Source organism: Hippoglossus stenolepis, chromosome 3 (assembly GCF_022539355.2).
Source record: "Hippoglossus stenolepis isolate QCI-W04-F060 chromosome 3, HSTE1.2, whole genome shotgun sequence".
Classification (NCBI taxonomy): domain Eukaryota; kingdom Metazoa; phylum Chordata; class Actinopteri; order Pleuronectiformes; family Pleuronectidae; genus Hippoglossus; species Hippoglossus stenolepis.
The window spans coordinates 6,897,615-6,915,939 of NC_061485.1; the positions used below are offsets into that span (position 1 = coordinate 6,897,615).

Below are 18,325 nucleotides of genomic sequence, written 5' to 3' on the forward strand. Positions count from 1 at the left end.
CTTCAACTGGTTAACAAACCCAGCGGAAGAAGACGGCAGTTGTGTTGTACACAGTACGAAAGGCTGGGACAGAAAAGACTGTGAGAAGAACCAATTGCGGTTCTACTGTTTTCGGAGCAGCCTGGTTTTGGTGGAGGAGAAGAAAACATGGGAGGAGGCGATGGAGCACTGTCGCCAACAGAACAGAGACCTGGTCAGCCTGACCACTTCCACTGCGCTGATTAAAACCCTGCAGACCAGCAGAGAGGCTCACACAGACTACGTGTGGACCGGCCTGCGCTATCTGGCTGGCAGCTGGCTGTGGGTGAACGGGAGTGGCATAGAGTACCAGGCCTGGAGCCAAGGGGAGATGCCGCAGTGCCCCAAAAGGAGTCACCACTGTGGGGCACTCTCACTGGAGAAACAGCGCTGGGTCGGTCGGGACTGTGAGGAAAAGATCAACTTTGTCTGCTATTAAAATACTCATAACTTAGGTACACATATGTATAACAGACCATACTATATATTTTAACAAGGTATATGTGAGTTGTTGTGTGTACTTTTTCTTTCTAAGATAATAGATCATGTTTTTGTACAATAACTTCATGCTTGTATTTGCCACTTGATATAGAAAGTAATCAATGCAGTATGAGGTAAATGTAAGAAAAATATAGGATATTAATAAAACACTTAGTTTAGTAATAGTACTCAATAATACTAATACTAGTCAATGTCTTTACAAATACATTACGAACTGATAATATTGTGATGTGGTTTTGATTCAACTGCAATTTAATAGTATGCATGTTATAGGTGAATTATTTGATAAAATTTCTTTAATTAAATAGTTTTATTCTGGGCCACTGCCTGTTTATCACTCATGTGATGTGCATTTCTATCCAAAGTCATTTAATTGTATGAACTTACTAATCATTAGTGCAAATAAATCTTAAATATTCATCAAAGCCAACTTGTGTGTTTGTATTAAGATACAGTGAGTAATGGGGAATATAAAAACTCAAATCACAGGTTGAATGACTGATCAGTGATCTCACTGATTGATATCACGCCTCATACTAGTTAGTCCAGGACAGTGTCCCAGCTGAAAGCATATATACATGTATTTGAAAGCAAATTCAGCATTTCAAGGTATTATCTCTGCCAAGGAAGTTGTGTTTTCACTGCTGTTTGTCTGTCTGTGAGCAGGATTATTCAAAAAAACAATGCAGAGATCTTTATGAAAAAAATATAATATCTATGAACAGGTGGGATTTGGTGCAGATCCGCATATTGATATCCATTTTGTCAGTCAAATCAATGTATTTTTAGGAGGGTGATCTTTATTCAGTTACTTTATGGTATTGAATACTCCAAATGTATGTCTACATGTTATATGTATCTTATCTCGATACATGAATATGCAATATGATGATTAAGCAGCCAATCAGGCTTGATGGAGATATATGAACTCCTTATTGTGTCAAAACAGAAATGTGTTGGTGCAAAAACTATGTCTTAACAACAAAGTGGCACCACAAAGAGCAGTTGTTGAAACTGTTGCTGACAGTAATGGTCCACATTGTCAAAGAGGCAATGACCTAGGGGCTCCTGATGGCCGTGAAGAATCAGTCACACAGCGCACGGTCAGAAGGTCACCTGTCATCCTGCGTGTGGATAATCTGGAGAGGGGGTATGCGTGTGAAAAGCATGACACTGTGAGTATGTGTGTGTGTGCTCGTGTGACCTTTTTCACCCTTGTTGTTAAGACTCTGACAGCCCATACATGCCTGGTGTAACGGTTCACTCACCAAGCCCAGTGGAATAGAGGCTGCCACTGTCTGTGCAGCTGCCTGAAAGCCGAGCGGGAGCAAAGGTCAGCACGGCGTTTGCTGATAGCAGCTCGGCAATGACACCGATCGAGACCATAATTCCTGCAACAAAAAGTATATGAAATGTCGGTGCTTTTACTGTACATCCATGTTGCATCTCTCATTTGTAGGGAAAAAACGTCAGGGCTACAGTTTATACTCCACGTGTCTCAGTGATTCTACATCGACGTACATTTACTACTCATACACAAATTTAGGAGCAATTTTCAGTTCAGTGCCTTGCTTGAGGATATTTCAACGTGTGGTCAGGAGGAGGCAGCATTTCTACCACCACTGATCCACCATCAGAGCAACAGCCACCAAACAAAACATCTCTATTAGATGGGAATGATCCCGTGCATCTCCCAGTAAATCCCATGCCTATTGCTTTCAAATAGATGTATGCATGTTGTAGGACTAGTAGTAGGGTAAAAGTACAAAAGCTCATTACTACAAAGTACTTGATAAGTACTAAGATAAGATAAGTGCTGCTCGTTGAGGGAACTGTTGGGTTTCTCGATAATATTGTAATTACAACCTTCCTATGTAAAGTGCCTTGAGATAATATATGTTGTGATTTGGTGCAATGCAAATTAAACTGAATTGAACGAAAAGGTAAGATAAGATAATCATGAATTAGTCCTTTTACAGGTAAAGTGGGCGTGTGATAGCAGCAAATGGAAAGTAAAATAAGTAATAAACAAGTAAAAATGCAAAACAAACAGAATATATACAATGTAAAGTGTAGCTAGGATTACACTTAGAAAGAGTGTATTGCTTAGTTGAAATGAAATGTATTTAAACATGAGTGGGGTAGATATAATATAATTAGTACAAAGTAGCATATATATATAAAAATATATATAAATGCAGAAAACAATCTGCGGTGAATCAGATTTAGTTGGAGTAGTTAGAGCCACGTGACCCATGTGCAAATTGTAAACCGCAAAACACAATTGTTAACACTGTGTCTCCACCTAGTGGTGGTCACTCAACATTTCAGCTGTTAGGGTTGTACACAGAGAACAACGTGTTCCTGTGATGTTATTTTGCACGTGGACAGTAGATATCTTGACATTTAAAGGTTCTGTGTGTTGAACCTAGTGACATCTGAATACCTGCCCCCCCCCTTCCCCTTCCAAACATGTAAGACAACCTGGTAGAATTCAGTTGTCATAAAAACTCAGAGTTTGTCGAAGCAGCAGTAAGAAACACGCGTCTACTCACTTGAAAGTCTCTGTCTCCAAATGGACTAAAAATAAAAAACAGTTATCTTATATGATCTTAACAGTGATCTCATCGGTTTGGCGAATTCCCGCCAAAACGCGATGACGCGACGTAGCGAGCCGTTTACCGTAAGGGACCGTGAAGCGGAGCAGTGAGTCACGTCACTTACCGTAAACAACAGTTAACGAGTGACTTGCAGACGGTAAAGTGGATCAATGATGCGATTTATGGCTTTAAATGTTCCAGAATTACAGCTGACGTCAGTAAAAAAATAAAACAGCATCACGTGATTCAGTCAGAAGATGAGTCAGCAACACATCACATCTCCTGCCCCCTCAGAGGTGGTCGCGATTTTCTGTTCATCACAGTCAGAGAAACAGCCTGTTCTAACCTATACAAAATCCAGGTATATAATATATATATCACTTCAGACACATTACTATTTACCCATAAGAATATGTCAATAGGCTTAGATCAAAGCATATTCAAATTCAATCTACTCAAATCATTTTACACTGCCACCTGTTTTAGTATAAAGTTACCTAATATTTATTTGAAATGATCCAAAATGTTTATTCATTTCATATATGTACTACTACGACTCATCTTAACTTATCACAGGCAGTATAAACTTATCACAGTGTAAAAATCAGAAGACTTGTATATGTAGCAATTAGGAATATTTTGTTAGTTTTATTTGTCATATTTAACATATGTTAACACAGGGTCATCATTACATTGAAAGGTGTTGGAAAAATACAAATAAAATAAATAAAATAGAGCTCAATATGGATACAAGTATAGATCAAAGTGACAAGTGAACACATTTTTACAGGTAAAGTAAACAACAATGCAATATGCAAACAGGCAGATAGCAGATGTGCAAAGGGATGTTTGGACATGGATTGAATTACGAGTTCAGAAGCCTGATGGCCTGTTGGTGATATTTTTGACCTGATTAAAACTCAACAGCTACTCGAAAGGAAAGTGGTTCTCGACCTTTTTGGCTCTTGACCTACTTAAAATTAAGTTATTAGTTAAGCTACGTCAGACTCTCAGACCCATATCAGTGCAAAAAATAAAAAAATAAAAAAAACAAGTGACATAGTCATCACAAAAATATAAAAATAAAACCACCACACTTTAAAAGTCCACAGGGATTAAAACATTTGTTACAGTGTTTCCAAAAACAAGATGAGTGTTGTCCCAGTAAAGGACTTTAGGATTTTCAGTCAGTTTAAAAAAACATAAAATGATGCATTGATTATTTGCAACCACTTATGGGTTGTGAGCAACTAACTGTGATTTTTACTTCTGGAAATGGACACATTCGTAATATTTATGAAGAAATCCATATGTGAAAGTATATCAAGAATAAGATTTTTTTTTAAATATACATGTTCTTTATCAGATATTCTTATTTATTCCTTTTAATCCTTGTGTGTGGCCTGATGGAACAATAAAGTGACACAGCAGATCCTTCTGTCTAACCAGCCCTCATGTGATCATTGCACTGATGTAGGTGATATCCATCATATAGAAATTGTTTTTGTCATATTTTTCATAATGCTGGAAAAAACATTTGCTGGTTGTTACGTCAAGTGGAGGTAGTTTACAGTGAAAATTATATTGATTATTTGTAACCATTTATGGTTTGTGAGCAACTAAATGTGATGTTTACTACTGGAAATGTACACATTTGTAGTATTTATGAAGGTATGCCTATGTGGAAGTATATTAAGAATAAGAACAATGACAAATATACATTATCTTTATCAGATATTCTTTTTAATCCTTGTGGCCTGATGGAACAATAAAGTGACACAGCAGTTTCTTCTCTCTATACCATTATAAATGACGTTTAACCGCCCTGGTGTGATCACTACTCTGATGTAGTTGATATACGTCGCAATAAATAGAAACGTTTATGTCATACATTCGTAATGAGGATAAAAACAGAGCAATAGCCTCTCGACACGACATCTGCTCGTTACGTCAAGGGGAGGTACTTTACGGTAAAAATGCCCTATTACCATGTGATTTCGTCGATGTTTGTAAACATGCGTCAGCCACATGTGATTCTGGCGATGAGGAAAGACTCTCCGGCCGCGCGACCAATCAGCGGGCGGGGGAGTGTCAGTGGGCGGGGTGTCCGTGTTGCGCTATGGAAAATCGTTAGTGGGACAAACTGTGTCCAACGTTACGCACCTACAGCGGCGGCGAGGCCGAAACCGGAGCCCCGGTGGACCGGACACGCAGCGGGGACCGGGGGAGGCTGACAGGCACCGGCCGCGGGACCAGGACGAGCCTCCTTCCGCCTGGCTGCGGGGGGAGAGAAGCAGGCTCCGAGGAAAACCACGTAAGTTATCTGCGTTCAACATGGAGCGAGCGCGAGTCGAATGCTGCGTATGTGGCGTAGTGAATACCACTATGCGATTCATAACCAGGCGAGAGCTGGGTGGGAATAAAGGGAAAACACCACAAGCGCAAGTGTAAAGAACATCAAAGGGAATACAAAGTGATCGTGGTCGCCGTCCCGACGTGCGCGAGGGGGAAAATTGACGACGGGGAAAAACGTCGTATGCACTTTTATTCCCCCCCCCCCGTCCTCCTCCTTTGCTCATCAAGAGTGTTTCATCATCGACATGACAACAGGTAAATGAAACTGCGTCAGCGAGAGGGAGCCGAGAAAAACCACACGCACTCCGAGAGGGAATTTCCTGCTGCTTGCGATGGGTTTGGTGGGAGCGGTGGGGAAAAACTTGTGCTGCGTCCGAATCCAACGTTTTAGAAAGAAACGAGGATGGTAAACAAAGCGTGGAATCGGCCAGCGGTGGGGGTGGGGGGGGGCTGGCGTGTGAAGGAGGAAGGAGGAAGGAGCTCGGAATAGGATGCTGCGCAAGAGATGGGTAGTGCGTAATCCTTGTTGTGGGAGAGGACGCGGTGTTACGCAGTTGGAATTGGCACGGCCGTTTAACACCTCATGGCCTCGTGGTCTCTTTTTTATTTTTCTGGCGTTATCGAATGTCACCGCCTGATTATTTTTTTTTTCTACAAACACAATAACACCGGAGCACTTATTTTCCCCCTCAACGCGCACTGACGCGCAGGCACGGGCGGGCTGCTGTGTCGTTTGCGTAATTCCGGCAGGAAACTTGACGCGTCACAAGAGAGCGGCACAACGGTGACGCAGCTTGTTTGGTTGCTCCATGTGTCCAACAACATTTGCTGCGTCACAGAGAACCCGGGAGGATCATTCATAGTAATCTGGCTCCTCTTAGTGCGCACTTGAGACGATGAAAACAAGCTGTGCTGCCCCGGACAGTAGGGGGCGCTGCTGAGCAACACAAATCCCTTTGGCATCACCTATCTGCTGCGGGACGTTGACATACAGGTATTTCTCATCTCTACCTGAAAACAGCTTCTGTCACTTATTTTAATTTTTTTTGATCTCCTGGGGCCTGTTTTGTATTCATAACATTGGCACAAATTGTGATTATATAACTCCAAAGTAAATGAAAAATTGTAGAATTTCCATAACTTCGCCGTATTTGTTTGTTCCTCAGAGTTGTGTTTTTGAAGTTTAGCAGATTTGCCTCCACCTGCGTCGGCGCTCGCAATGGACGCCAGCCAGAGCGCAGCAGGACACGGACACGCCTGATGTGATGACACAAGTTGCTGTTGACTCAGAGGCCGCGGGCCTCTTGCACCTTCCTAATGACCCCTGTGAAGAGAGAAAAAAGGGCGTGGTGCCTTCATACCTCCGCTTACCTGCCAGAGGGACAGGAGATGAAGCGCTTTACTCGCCCTCGGAGAGCGTCTGAGGTGAAAATTAGACACACACACACACACACAGGGAGAAAACTCCCTTCATGACAAGTGGATTTGTTCCTTCAATGGGTGAATCAGCAGTCGACCTCATGAGCTGCTAAACTGCTGGCAAGGAAATAGTAAGCGAGAGAGGGAGAGGGAGAGAAGGGGAGGGGAGGGGAAGGAAGGAGAGCTTTAGAACTTTAATTATGTGTACTGAATAGAAACTTGACTCCCGAGGGAATGTCATTAGTAGTTTTGAAACAAACAGGTAAAGGTCATGGGAGGAAGGAGAGTCCGATCACTGAAAGAGTATCAGGGATGGCCTTACAGCAGAAATCCCCCTGTTCTGACTTGCGTTATTCTGAAAACACGAGTCAGATAATCTAATTTTTTTTTTTTTCGCAGACTGAGATTATCATGTCCTCCGCAGTCGTAATGTTTACCCTGTCTTCCCGAGGCTGACCATTAGAACAAGTGACCCACTTTCACCGACAAGGAAACGTGACCTCAATAGTTATTTTGCTATTCTTTTGCGAGGAGGGGCGCTGCCTCTCGAGTCAAACAAACAGCAGAGCACAGCAGCACAAGAGGCCCCAAATGAGCTGCTTTCAACTTACTTTCATTCAGAGTTCTCGGAGGAATGTCTCAATAATGAGGCAGCCAAATGCAATTCAGCCGAGGATGTTCGGCCAAAAGCCAGATGCAGCCGGAGATCACTTTTAAAAGACAGTGGAGAGGCGATGTGGATGTTTGGGGGCATCACCTGTAGACCTCTTGAACCGTCTGAGGGAAAATGTTTGAACGACCCACTGCCTTTTAAAACAGATCCCTCCTACGCACAGATTATAGGAAAGGAGGTGGCCCCGAGCTGAGAGATGACAGTGCTAAAATTAAACTCGGAGCACTGCTGGCCTCGCTAGATGATGATGTATTATTAGACAAGTGTGAGGCAGCACTCATTCGCAGGTATCATTAGCAACCAGACACCTAATGGGCTGCAAAATAAGGGGAGGGGGTACTGTAAACTGCTATGCTGAAACACTTCTTACTGCCGTTATTAATCACCTCAATTTAACTTCTGTAAAGATTTCTGTAACAGGGACAATCCTAAGGAGGAGGATGAAATAGTGACGCAGCTTGTGTTTCTGTCCAACATTTGCTGATAATCATTCGGGGATGCCGGCCAGATTTCCTCCCTCTCTTCCTGAAGACCTGATTTGTTTTCACAAAGACACCCAGTAGCCTCGTAGCTATTTCAAACGTGTATCTGTACTTTTATCTGTGGCTATTCAGCTCATAAAGTCGCTCCTGTTATCAGCAGCTCCTCTGATATTTCCCAACAGCACGAGTCGGAGCCAGAACAGAGTGACAAAGTGTAATTCGCCTCTTCTATTTTCATCCACCGTGCAGCAGATAGAACAAACAAAGTGTCAGGCTCATCTGAAAGTGTTAAGGATCCGATTATTTACCAGTTTGCTGCACGGAAGAGAAAATGATGCAGCATGGAAGGAGTTATCTAAGCTAATAAATGATCCACAGAGTTTGTGTGTGTGTGAGCAAATTGAGCAGGAAATTAGGCGTATGCCACCTTTGGCTTTGATTCGTTCTGAAAAGTATCATGTGATTCCTGTGAACATGTCATAGTGACACATTAATAGCAACTGTGAAAAATCCAAGTTTAACTGTGGTTTTGTAGTCACAAAGCCACATTTATAAACATATCTGAGCTTGTTCTTTAGATGTATTAATATGATAATGATAATAAACATGTATTTATTTAGCACTCTTTTTAACAATGTTACAAAGTGCTCAACAACAACAAGAAAACTTATTAAATACAAACTAATCAAACAATCCAAAATCTAAATAAAACAAATAAAAACTATATAAATAATAAAATAAATCAAACATTCCAAAAACAACAATAAAAGAAATAAAAAAAGTATCAATTAAAGTAAATCAAATATTGAAAAAACTAAATCAAAACAAATAAAACTGATTAAATACAATCTTATCAAACATTCCAAAAACAACAATAAAACAAATACAAACTTATCAAACATTACAAAAACAACAATAAAACAAATACAAACTATATAAATAAAATAAAATCAAACATTACAAAAACAATAAAATAAATAAAAAACTGATTAAATACAAGCTAAGTAAACAATACAAAATAAAACAAACAAAAGCTAATCAAACATTACAAAAACAACAACAAAACAAATAAAAACAAACAAATAAAAACAAATCAAACATTACAAAACCTCATAAATAAAGGCTAATTAAACATTTCACACAGCTTCAGACGTGTATACAATAGAGAACTGTGAGTTTGTATAATCTGTAGTAGTTTTCCTTTATTGGTCAAATGTAGAGAGGAGGTTTAAAAACACAGTACCTCAACAAGTTTGCCCCTCTCCCTCCTGATAAATTAGGACCTCTAATCTGTAAGAGGATTAACCACCTACACTGTTTACACGTGCACACATGCACACAACCCCACCCCCTACTGTTACGCTCGCACAATGTCACAAACATACAGGAATTCAGTGTTTACGTCACCCCACTCTGATGTTGTGACCCAACCCACTATGACTCTCTCCCTATGACCCACAGTTTGTCCTGGGGGATTTATTACTATAGTGGAGATATATCATGTTGCCATTTTCTGTATTTGTTTCTGATTGAAGAATTATTCCTATAGTTGATTTTTATCTAACAGCCTTTGTGCCAATTTGTTCCTGCAATCTGCTACTCGAGCTGGACAGCACATAGTTTGATATCCTAGCTGCAAATTAAAACGATCGTTTCGCAATTCGCTCTTGTTTTCAAAAAGGGGCCGATGCGCCTTTAACAAGCAGTAGATGGTCAGCTGACTTGGCTGGAAAATAAAACTGGCTCTGGTGCAGAAAGCAGTCGCTGCAACACACAATAGACATCGAACAGAGCTTGTAGTAAAAAAAAGCAAAAAACAGAGCAACAGAGCCAGGGAGAGGTAGACAGAGAGTTCACAAATAGCACTGTTGCATGGGAGGAGTCAGAAGAGCAGGAACAAGGAGAAGACAGATGAGAACAGTGCAGCGGCCCTCAGACTTCCCTGTGACTCTGTATTTGTGTAAACACTGGGAGTGCTCGTCCAATTCCGGGATATTTTGAGCGTTGGTTTAGGTCAAAGTCCAACTCCACAAAATAATAACAGCCATCTTATATGTCCGTATTTTATTATCAGCGGTGATAATGGTATATTTAATAATACAGCAAGGGCTTGTGTTTTTTAAGCCAAGGCACTAAACTGCCAGTGAAGAGGATTAGGGAGTGACAGACAGGGAAATTGTCCCAGAAAGACACATGAGGGTTTTGGATTAGTTGCTACACGTCACCTTTTCCCACCGACAGGACAACATCGTCTGAGACACTGACAAGACAGGATAATGCCAGCCTCCCAGTGCCAGTCCTACAAATAGAAGCCAGTGAGTTTTCCACATGAATTATCTCGGTATTGTGTTGTCATTCCGAAAGAGACGGTGACAGAGACAGTCTCGAAACGTGCTCCCATGATGCAGTGCATGCTCAGGGCCTACAGGGGTTCACTCTAATGAATCCTTACCTAGTTCAGGATCAGTGGGTCTGGATGCCGGAGGCTGACGCAGGGGTGGGACACAGGATCCTATTGTGCTTTACAAAGAAATCTACGGGGAGCTGCGGATATTTATTTTTCCACAGCATGATTCATAGACTCCTGGTTTTTGTTGGGGTTCATCACTGGTGCCAGTCTGCTGCTGTGCCCTTTCTTACGCTGAGATCCTGGTTATCTGATGCACTTGATGCTGCTGTGTCATTCTCTGACGTGCTTGCCATGACTCAATGGTGCTTCTCATTGGTCTCGGCGCCGGCAGACAACTTTTTCTTTCCTCTTTTAGCATTTTCTTTGAGTTTTGGGTTGTTTTTGTGTCTCTCTGTTTGGAAATAGCTTGAACATGGGTGGACCCAGCTGAAATCTGATTTGCCCGTGAAGTGCCCCACCCTGTCGGCAGTCTTTAAAAAGAGTCACATATTAACAACACGTATGACGCTTTGTTAAGAATTTCTACTTTTCAAATTTGTACTCGAACAAGGACCTGATGTGGGGCTTTGCTCAAAGCTCAGCTAACAGCAAACAACAAATGACATAATGTGCACTTTAGTGAATCAGGAATTGTGGACAGATGTTGGACATGTAATTGGCCCCTCTGTGAAAAATCCTAGATCCACCGCTAAGCTTGAACTCCTTGTTATTATGCGGCAGCAGCATCAACTGTTTTCGGGGGAATATCTGAAACTTAGCATTGTTAAGATAAACCAAGATATCCCATGTTTCCAGCCATCCAGTGATTTCACAGTGCATGTGATAAAACAATGGGGTTTTCATTTTCATTTTAAATAACCAAAAGTTGAGATGATGGTTATCATTATATTTCAAGCACGACACTTCAAATTAAAGAGGCCTTTGGTTTAAACCTTTAGTTTACACAGGCCAAGGAGCTTTTCATATCGTGTGACGAAGAAATCCTCGTTGTTTTTGTCAAATTACCATGAAAGGAACAGATGCGTGCCCTAAAGTGTTGGAACTTGTTTTCCTTTGTCAGAACAAAAAGCAAACTGCTTGCGTAGCAGTATTTTGTTTTGGTGGGAGCCATTACTGCCTCTTTCCAATCTTCATTGAAACGTATTTTGGCCAGAAGACAGATCTGTGGGGACGGCGTCAATAAGCAGCTCGGCAGTTTGAGTTTGGAAAAGAGCATTTTCTCAGCAGGAAAAATAAAGTGGTATCAATTCAATTAGATTTCTTTACACAAATCAAACGCACCCACTGATAGAATGAGCCACTTTTGTTGATTGTGTTACAATGACTTACTCAGTAAAATGCATTCAAAACGATGATTCATCTCATTGGCTAATCTGATATTGGCAGAATCAAATCAATCAGAAATATGTTCAAGTGATTATACTAATGTTTTGTTTTTCCTCTCATTTCAGGTGGGGAAGTAGCCTCCAGATATTCATTCTCAAAGGCATCCTCCCCAGGGAACTGGTTTCAGATGGTGTTTTAGAGAATTAAATTCCATCTAGCACCATTTGAAATCGGTGTTCTTGAGCGGGAACAGACTTCAGGATCTCCGACAGTGTGGATTACAGTTTGCACCGATATCTGTATAAACTCTTCCAGGTTTATGATACATTCAGTCAGTTGAGCAGGTGTTCTCGGCCGGTTCTCCATGCGGCTCCACACTTTTCCACTGATCCCCAGAGAACAGTGTCAGAGTTCAGTCCTCTGACCACCAGACTCCCCCCTCTCACCAAGGCTGACCGTTTTCTCCTGGTGTTTAGAGTTTCCATCATGTCTAGCACCATTAGAAATCGGTTACAATGCGTAGGGAATATCAACACAGACCTTTACCTCAGCAGCTGCACAATGGAGGTCCTTTAAGTACCAGAAGATGGCGGCATTGAGCTGCCGCACTCGCTGTCGTCCAAGGCTACTGAGTCGAGTTGGAAACCTTGAGGCCAGGAATGATGACCCTGGTTACATGTAAGTGAAAAATGTTGGGGGGGAAAAGTGAAATTGATGTAAAATCAACAAGTTTTCATACTGTATCTTCAATAAAGTTGACAAGTTGTCCACTTGTACACTGGTTTCGGTTTGACTCTTGTTATTTGATTTATTTTTTATAGAATTGACAATTAAATGAAAGTTCAATTTTTTCATTCTTAGATCGTTACCATCATGTCCTCAATTCAGTTTATAAAGACAAGAGAAGGTAGGTTGTGTGAACAAACACTAATTTCAACCCGTCACTTGTTAGACGCAGAGTGGAGGTGATTCTTCTGATAGCAAATAAGGGCCAATATTAAACATTAAGCCGGCAACTGTTCACCGGTTACCCTACACATAGGTTGGCATACACATTAATACAGCAACCTTTTTCACTACAAAATTAAGCTAAAATGTATAAAAGATCATGAACTCACATTGTCATGGTTAACAGGGAAATAAATATAGTTCTAATACAAAAAGATTCATTTTAGCATCTATTAGTATAAAAAGCATTATGTGACAGTAAAATAAGGCAAAATTAGTTCATGATGAATTTTAGATTTTTAGTCTTTATGTCTCGAAAAGTGGCAACAGTGCCCGGTGGTATTTTGTTTTCATTTGGTCCATCCTGATCTTAAATATCGCAGGTGAATCCGCCAGGAATTTCTTCAAATTTCAGTTCGACTCAAAGAGGAACAGTGAGGGTTACTTCTTTAGATTTGGTGCAAATGTTCACTTGGAGTCAAAGAAGAACTGATTAGATTTTGGTGGTCAAGGTCATATGGCCTCACAAGTCATATTTTTTACCGCATGAACGTGATATTTCAACTTCAACAAGAGCAATGTCAGAGAGAATATAAAGTGGGAAAATTCAAATAAGTAAAGAGCTCAATATAATTTTTTTTTTAAATGCAATACTATAATATGCAGATCAGAGGATGCAAGTGTAAAAGGTGACACCTGTAAATTGTATAAAAATATGTTTGTAAAAGTTACTGCACATTTTCCAGCAGTGAGTTAACAGTGCCTCTGCTGTTTGAGCTGTGAACTACAGATATACCATCACTTTTAGCATCATTAACACTGTTGAACCTCCAGAAACAGAAACGTCTCCTTGAAGCTTTTCAAATCCTCCTTTGACATTTTCTCTTACAAGTGAGGAACAGTGTCCGAACAGGGTGAACTGCTGGGTAGAGCCATGGGCCACTTTCCAACGACTCCCCTGCTGACATCCTCACACGGCCTGATAAGTGTTGTTGAGCTCCGTCAAAATAAAAGCTTCAGATCCTGAATGGACACCCTACCTCCAGCATGACCTTATTTTTATCTCTGGCAGAAGAGAGAAGACGCCGGCCCTGGCGATTGGTCGAGGAGATATATTCATAGCACAGAGCGTGTTGCTATATCAACAGCAAAACAAGGACAGGTTCATTCAATGTCCTTTCACTTCGGAGTGAATATGAATCATAAGGAGTGTCTCGGTGAAAAACTGATGAAATCATCATGAGCATCATCAATTTTTGATTCCGCAAAGCCATGTTCCGACTTGCTGTGCCTGTCTCACTGGGATGTGGTGAGAGTGACTGGTGTGTTTGGTTGCACAGTCTGTTTTCCACCGCCCTCAGCAGATGACGGAGGCCGACGGACGATTTCCATTACAGATTGGTTACATCAGAAATAAAGATAGAAATACAGTAAGGAGGAGATAATAGTGTTGCTCTTTAAAGACAGACTTCTGTATCTGAGAAATAGTGTTTTCAGATTCTTGAAAATAAAAAGTACAGGCTGACTCGGTCTGGTATGACAAGAAGTTTATATCGGCTAAAGTTAACAAACTTAAGATCGACTTTTGTGGGTACGATGGCAGTTTCAGATGAATAAGGAGCAAAGTCAACGCTGGCCTTCATCTGCAGATGGACTCACAACACATTCAAATACATGAGATGTGAGGACGAGCACAAGGGAAGGTGAATATAGTTGTTTTATATCTTCTGGTGAGGTCACATTATCACACTGATCCTAAACACTCACGGAGTTACGAGCTGTCTTCCCCTTGAGATGTCTCTTGTTGTCTGTCCTTGGAAGACATGGTGAATGCAGCAGGAGATTGTCCGGGTCCGTCACGTTCACGACAACTGGAAAATGTCCATAATGTTCAGGTGAGGGCACCTGGTTGAGCAGGCAGGAAGCAGGACACGACATAGAAACGATCAAGGTTGGGGTAAACAGGCAGGTGAAAAGACGGGCAAGACCAGTTCACTGTGTAAATATGACCACAATGGTGCATAAATAGTATTATGTTAATAAATGGAAAAACCTGAGAAGTCGGTGAAGAGACAGGACGACGATGCCTCATCTACAGGGCGGGAGGAGTCACCGAATGGTTCAACGATCATGGAAACAACATCAGTCACATGCTACGGCCTTCACATCAAATAGATCTCAACCCAGCTGACACAGGACAAGAGATTTTGGACAGACGTCCAAATGGGATATTATCTTTTTGAAGACTGGTGTAGAATCACTGCCAAGGTGCATTGAAGCTGTTCTGGCAGCACGAGTTTTAGACGCTGTTCAACAATCTATAAAAGCTCTTCTGCTCAAGTACATCTTTCTTCGTTGTTCTGGGATCACAACTCATGGCTAAAGCAGCCACTGCTTAGCACAACATCGGCATCGGCTAGCTTTTAAATTACACTTGTGGTAGAGTCCTTGAAAATCACAACCAGCTGCAAAGGGAAAATCTGAGTGCCAAGTTGTGTGACTTAAAGGGCCCTAATGTACAGATGGCTGCTTCAGGGTGGAGTGTGTAAGACTTTAGGGCATCTGCCAACTGAATAGAGAGAGTACACTGAAGCATGTACAACCAAATGTAATATGTGCAGGAGAGAAGCCAAAGAGCCAGTGTTGGTTTGGTTCAGAGTTAGGTTTGGGGGTTAGGGAGTATTAAGTTATCGGGATGATTCTCTCCACCAATGACTGCATGGTTTGGTTGACACAGGGTTAATCCTAAAGCTACTGAAGAAACATGATGGTACAACAGGGTGAACACTCTCATTCTAAGGTAATGAAAACACAATGATCCTTAGTTCCAGGGGATTCTACACTATTATATCTTTTACTTTTATTTCATTTTCTTTCTTTTCAATATTGCATGTAAAGCACTTGAAAGGTGCTATGCAAATAAAGTTCATCAAATCAATATTTCTTCTTCTTCTTCTTCTTCTTCTTCTTCTTCTTCTTCTTCTTCTTCTTCTTCTTCTTCTTCTTCTCATATAAAACCACATTCAAATTCACCAGATACTGATTTTATGTTTGATCAAAATACATCAAGATCCATTAATAATTCTCTGAGAAAAAAAGGAAAACGTTGGAAAACAAACTGATGGTGAACCACCCTCTGGTCCGGATCCACACCAAAATGTAATGAGGGGTTTCCTCGGAACGAAATGTTATGGAAATTGGCAGATTAAATTATACCCTCCTTGTAATTATGACTATTATTTTCCATTACTGTCAACAAATCCCCTAAATCCTTCACACTGGACCTCTCTGTGAATCTTATCCATAACGCTGAAGGTGCTTACACAAAGAGCAGCTCCATTAAAAACAATGATGTAAACACCAAGATGCCTCTCACGAAGTGTTAGGTGGGTTGTTCACGTTAAACATCTGTTTCTGGTCCAACGCTGAGGCCACAGTGGGAACCATTTAAGTCTTGTTTGTCTTCGGCTCTAAAGATCTTCACCCGCCCTCCTCATGAGAACAACTTTAAAGAGGAGATTCAAGACCAAGGACTTTTCTCCTTATTCTTTTTCCTCTTCAACAAAGTCTGTTGTGCCATAACCACCGGAACCACAGGAACCGCAGTATGTAGGTGGTTGAGACCATGAGTCACGCCCGTTGCTCCACTCGGGCATGTTTATTCCACAGAAACATGACGTGTGGTGTTTGTGTGTGGTGTAACTCTGTGTTTAACTCTTGTGTAAAACTACATCACTTCCCCAACTCCTGTAGTCATGCTCCATATTGTGACAGCAGCAGGGAAACACTGACGGCCTCACGTAGGTCTGATGATCTGACCTCTTCCTGTCTGTGTGCTGACATGTTTCAAAGAGCAAACACAGGATCATGATCCAGACCAGTTGATGTGATGGGAGTCGGCTCTCAGTCCAGCTGGGAAGCATTTTGTTCCCTTTAAAACTTCCTGAAAGAGATTGATGGATTTTTTATCAGTTAACTTTAAGTAGCCAACTCAATAGCTCTTGAACTGGACTCTACAGTATCTATAAATGTGTATTTATTATCAGTTTATATTTTGCAACACACTTTATAGCTTATTAATACATTTCTATACAAGTTAATCTCTAAACTGTATTATGCTTTTAAAACTCTCTTAAAGACACAATACGTTTTTGGGGATCTGAATTCACCCTCAACTTTCTATTTCATCTATTTATTTACTTTTTAATCAAGCTGTTTAATCTGCTTTAATCCATTTTTTAAAAATGTTTTACTTTATTGTGTTTTGTCTCTTCTCTCATCTGTAACATTATTTTGTTCTTGTGTTTGTGCTCTAATGTTGTCGAATGCTGTGTGATCTTCGGGTAGGTTGTGTTTTCACTGATGTCTGTTTGTGTGTCGGTTCGTTAGCTTGCAGGATTAAAAAAAGACTATAGCGGAGAGACTACCATGAAATTTATATTTTATACTTTCTAAATATAGATAATAAAGTGAGATAGGGTGTTTTTTTTCTCAGGAAATTTCTCAGGATTAATTTTCAGAGGACTGATGTATGTTTATGTGTAATTTGGTGCAGCTTGATTGAATTGAAGGGGGCTGTTGGGCGGAGGTTTGTATGAATAACCTAGAAGACGCTGTGTTATACTAATACATCACATATAAATGTTTTATGTAAATAGCTGCAGCTGTTTTTAAAAGTAGGCGTGGAATTTGCTTCTACCCTGAATTGCTATTACAATAACATAGTTTTTATTTATATTTCACGTCACTGGGAGTAATGTTTCAAAAAGCCTTACGTGTTAGATAAGACTCTCAAGAGTTCAACATTAATGAAAAATGATGTTGTGAAAATATAAAACGAATCAACACAAAGTCAACCCCAAAGAGAATAGACATGAGAAACTTGTGAGACGATTTGAAACTTAAAAGAAATCTTTACTGTATTTAGTGAGTGTTTGAAAATCTGATATTTAGAAGATCAAGTGTTTCAAGGTCCAGTGGCAGTGATGATCCAGTGAGTCAGGACTGGTGTGGTTCTACTGGTGTGGAAACAGGAACACTCCCTCCAAGGGGATGAGTCCAGATGAGTCCTGCTGATTTGACCTTCTCTCTAAAGCCACCATGAAGTTTAGCTATGTTGTTATCTCTGCTTCAAACCTGCGGAAAGGGTCGGACATGGGCCGATTAAGAACTCATTGCAGTGGTTCCGGACAAAGGGGCGGACCCAGGAATGTTTTTACATCTTCACTGATTTCCCAGGGAATAATTTGTCGATCTTGATGGAAAAAAAAACAGGCACATTCAGGAGACTGATATCTACAATAAAAATTGGCACATAGCAGATTAAAATAGTCGAGGTTTGTGCTCCATTGTGCCTCTTTATTGTGTTTTGAATGAAATACCTCAACGACCTCTGGATGGATTGCTATAACATTTGTGAGAGACATAATAATCCAGCTGTTCTTATTTTGGGCCGGTTAACAAATGTTCTGGAGGTAAAATGCAACAGAGTACAACAGAGCCGTCGCTGATCTCATCAAAATAACACTATAAAACTTTTTTTTTCTGTGGGAGCTGGAGGATGAATTAATGGGCGAGTACTTCCTGTCGATAC

General features: G+C 40.8%; 1 long non-coding RNA gene across 1 annotated transcript; it reads right to left on the reverse strand.

Annotated features, from left to right (window-relative positions):
* Positions 1-1,244: 1,244 nt before the first annotated feature.
* On the reverse strand, positions 1,245-3,165 carry LOC118103573. Its single transcript, XR_004694906.2, has 3 exons — positions 3,075-3,165; positions 1,788-1,910; positions 1,245-1,658 (listed from the first exon to the last, which is right to left on the reverse strand). It is a non-coding gene; the product is annotated as an uncharacterized LOC118103573 (long non-coding RNA).
* Between the last annotated feature and the right edge of the window lie 15,160 nt (positions 3,166-18,325).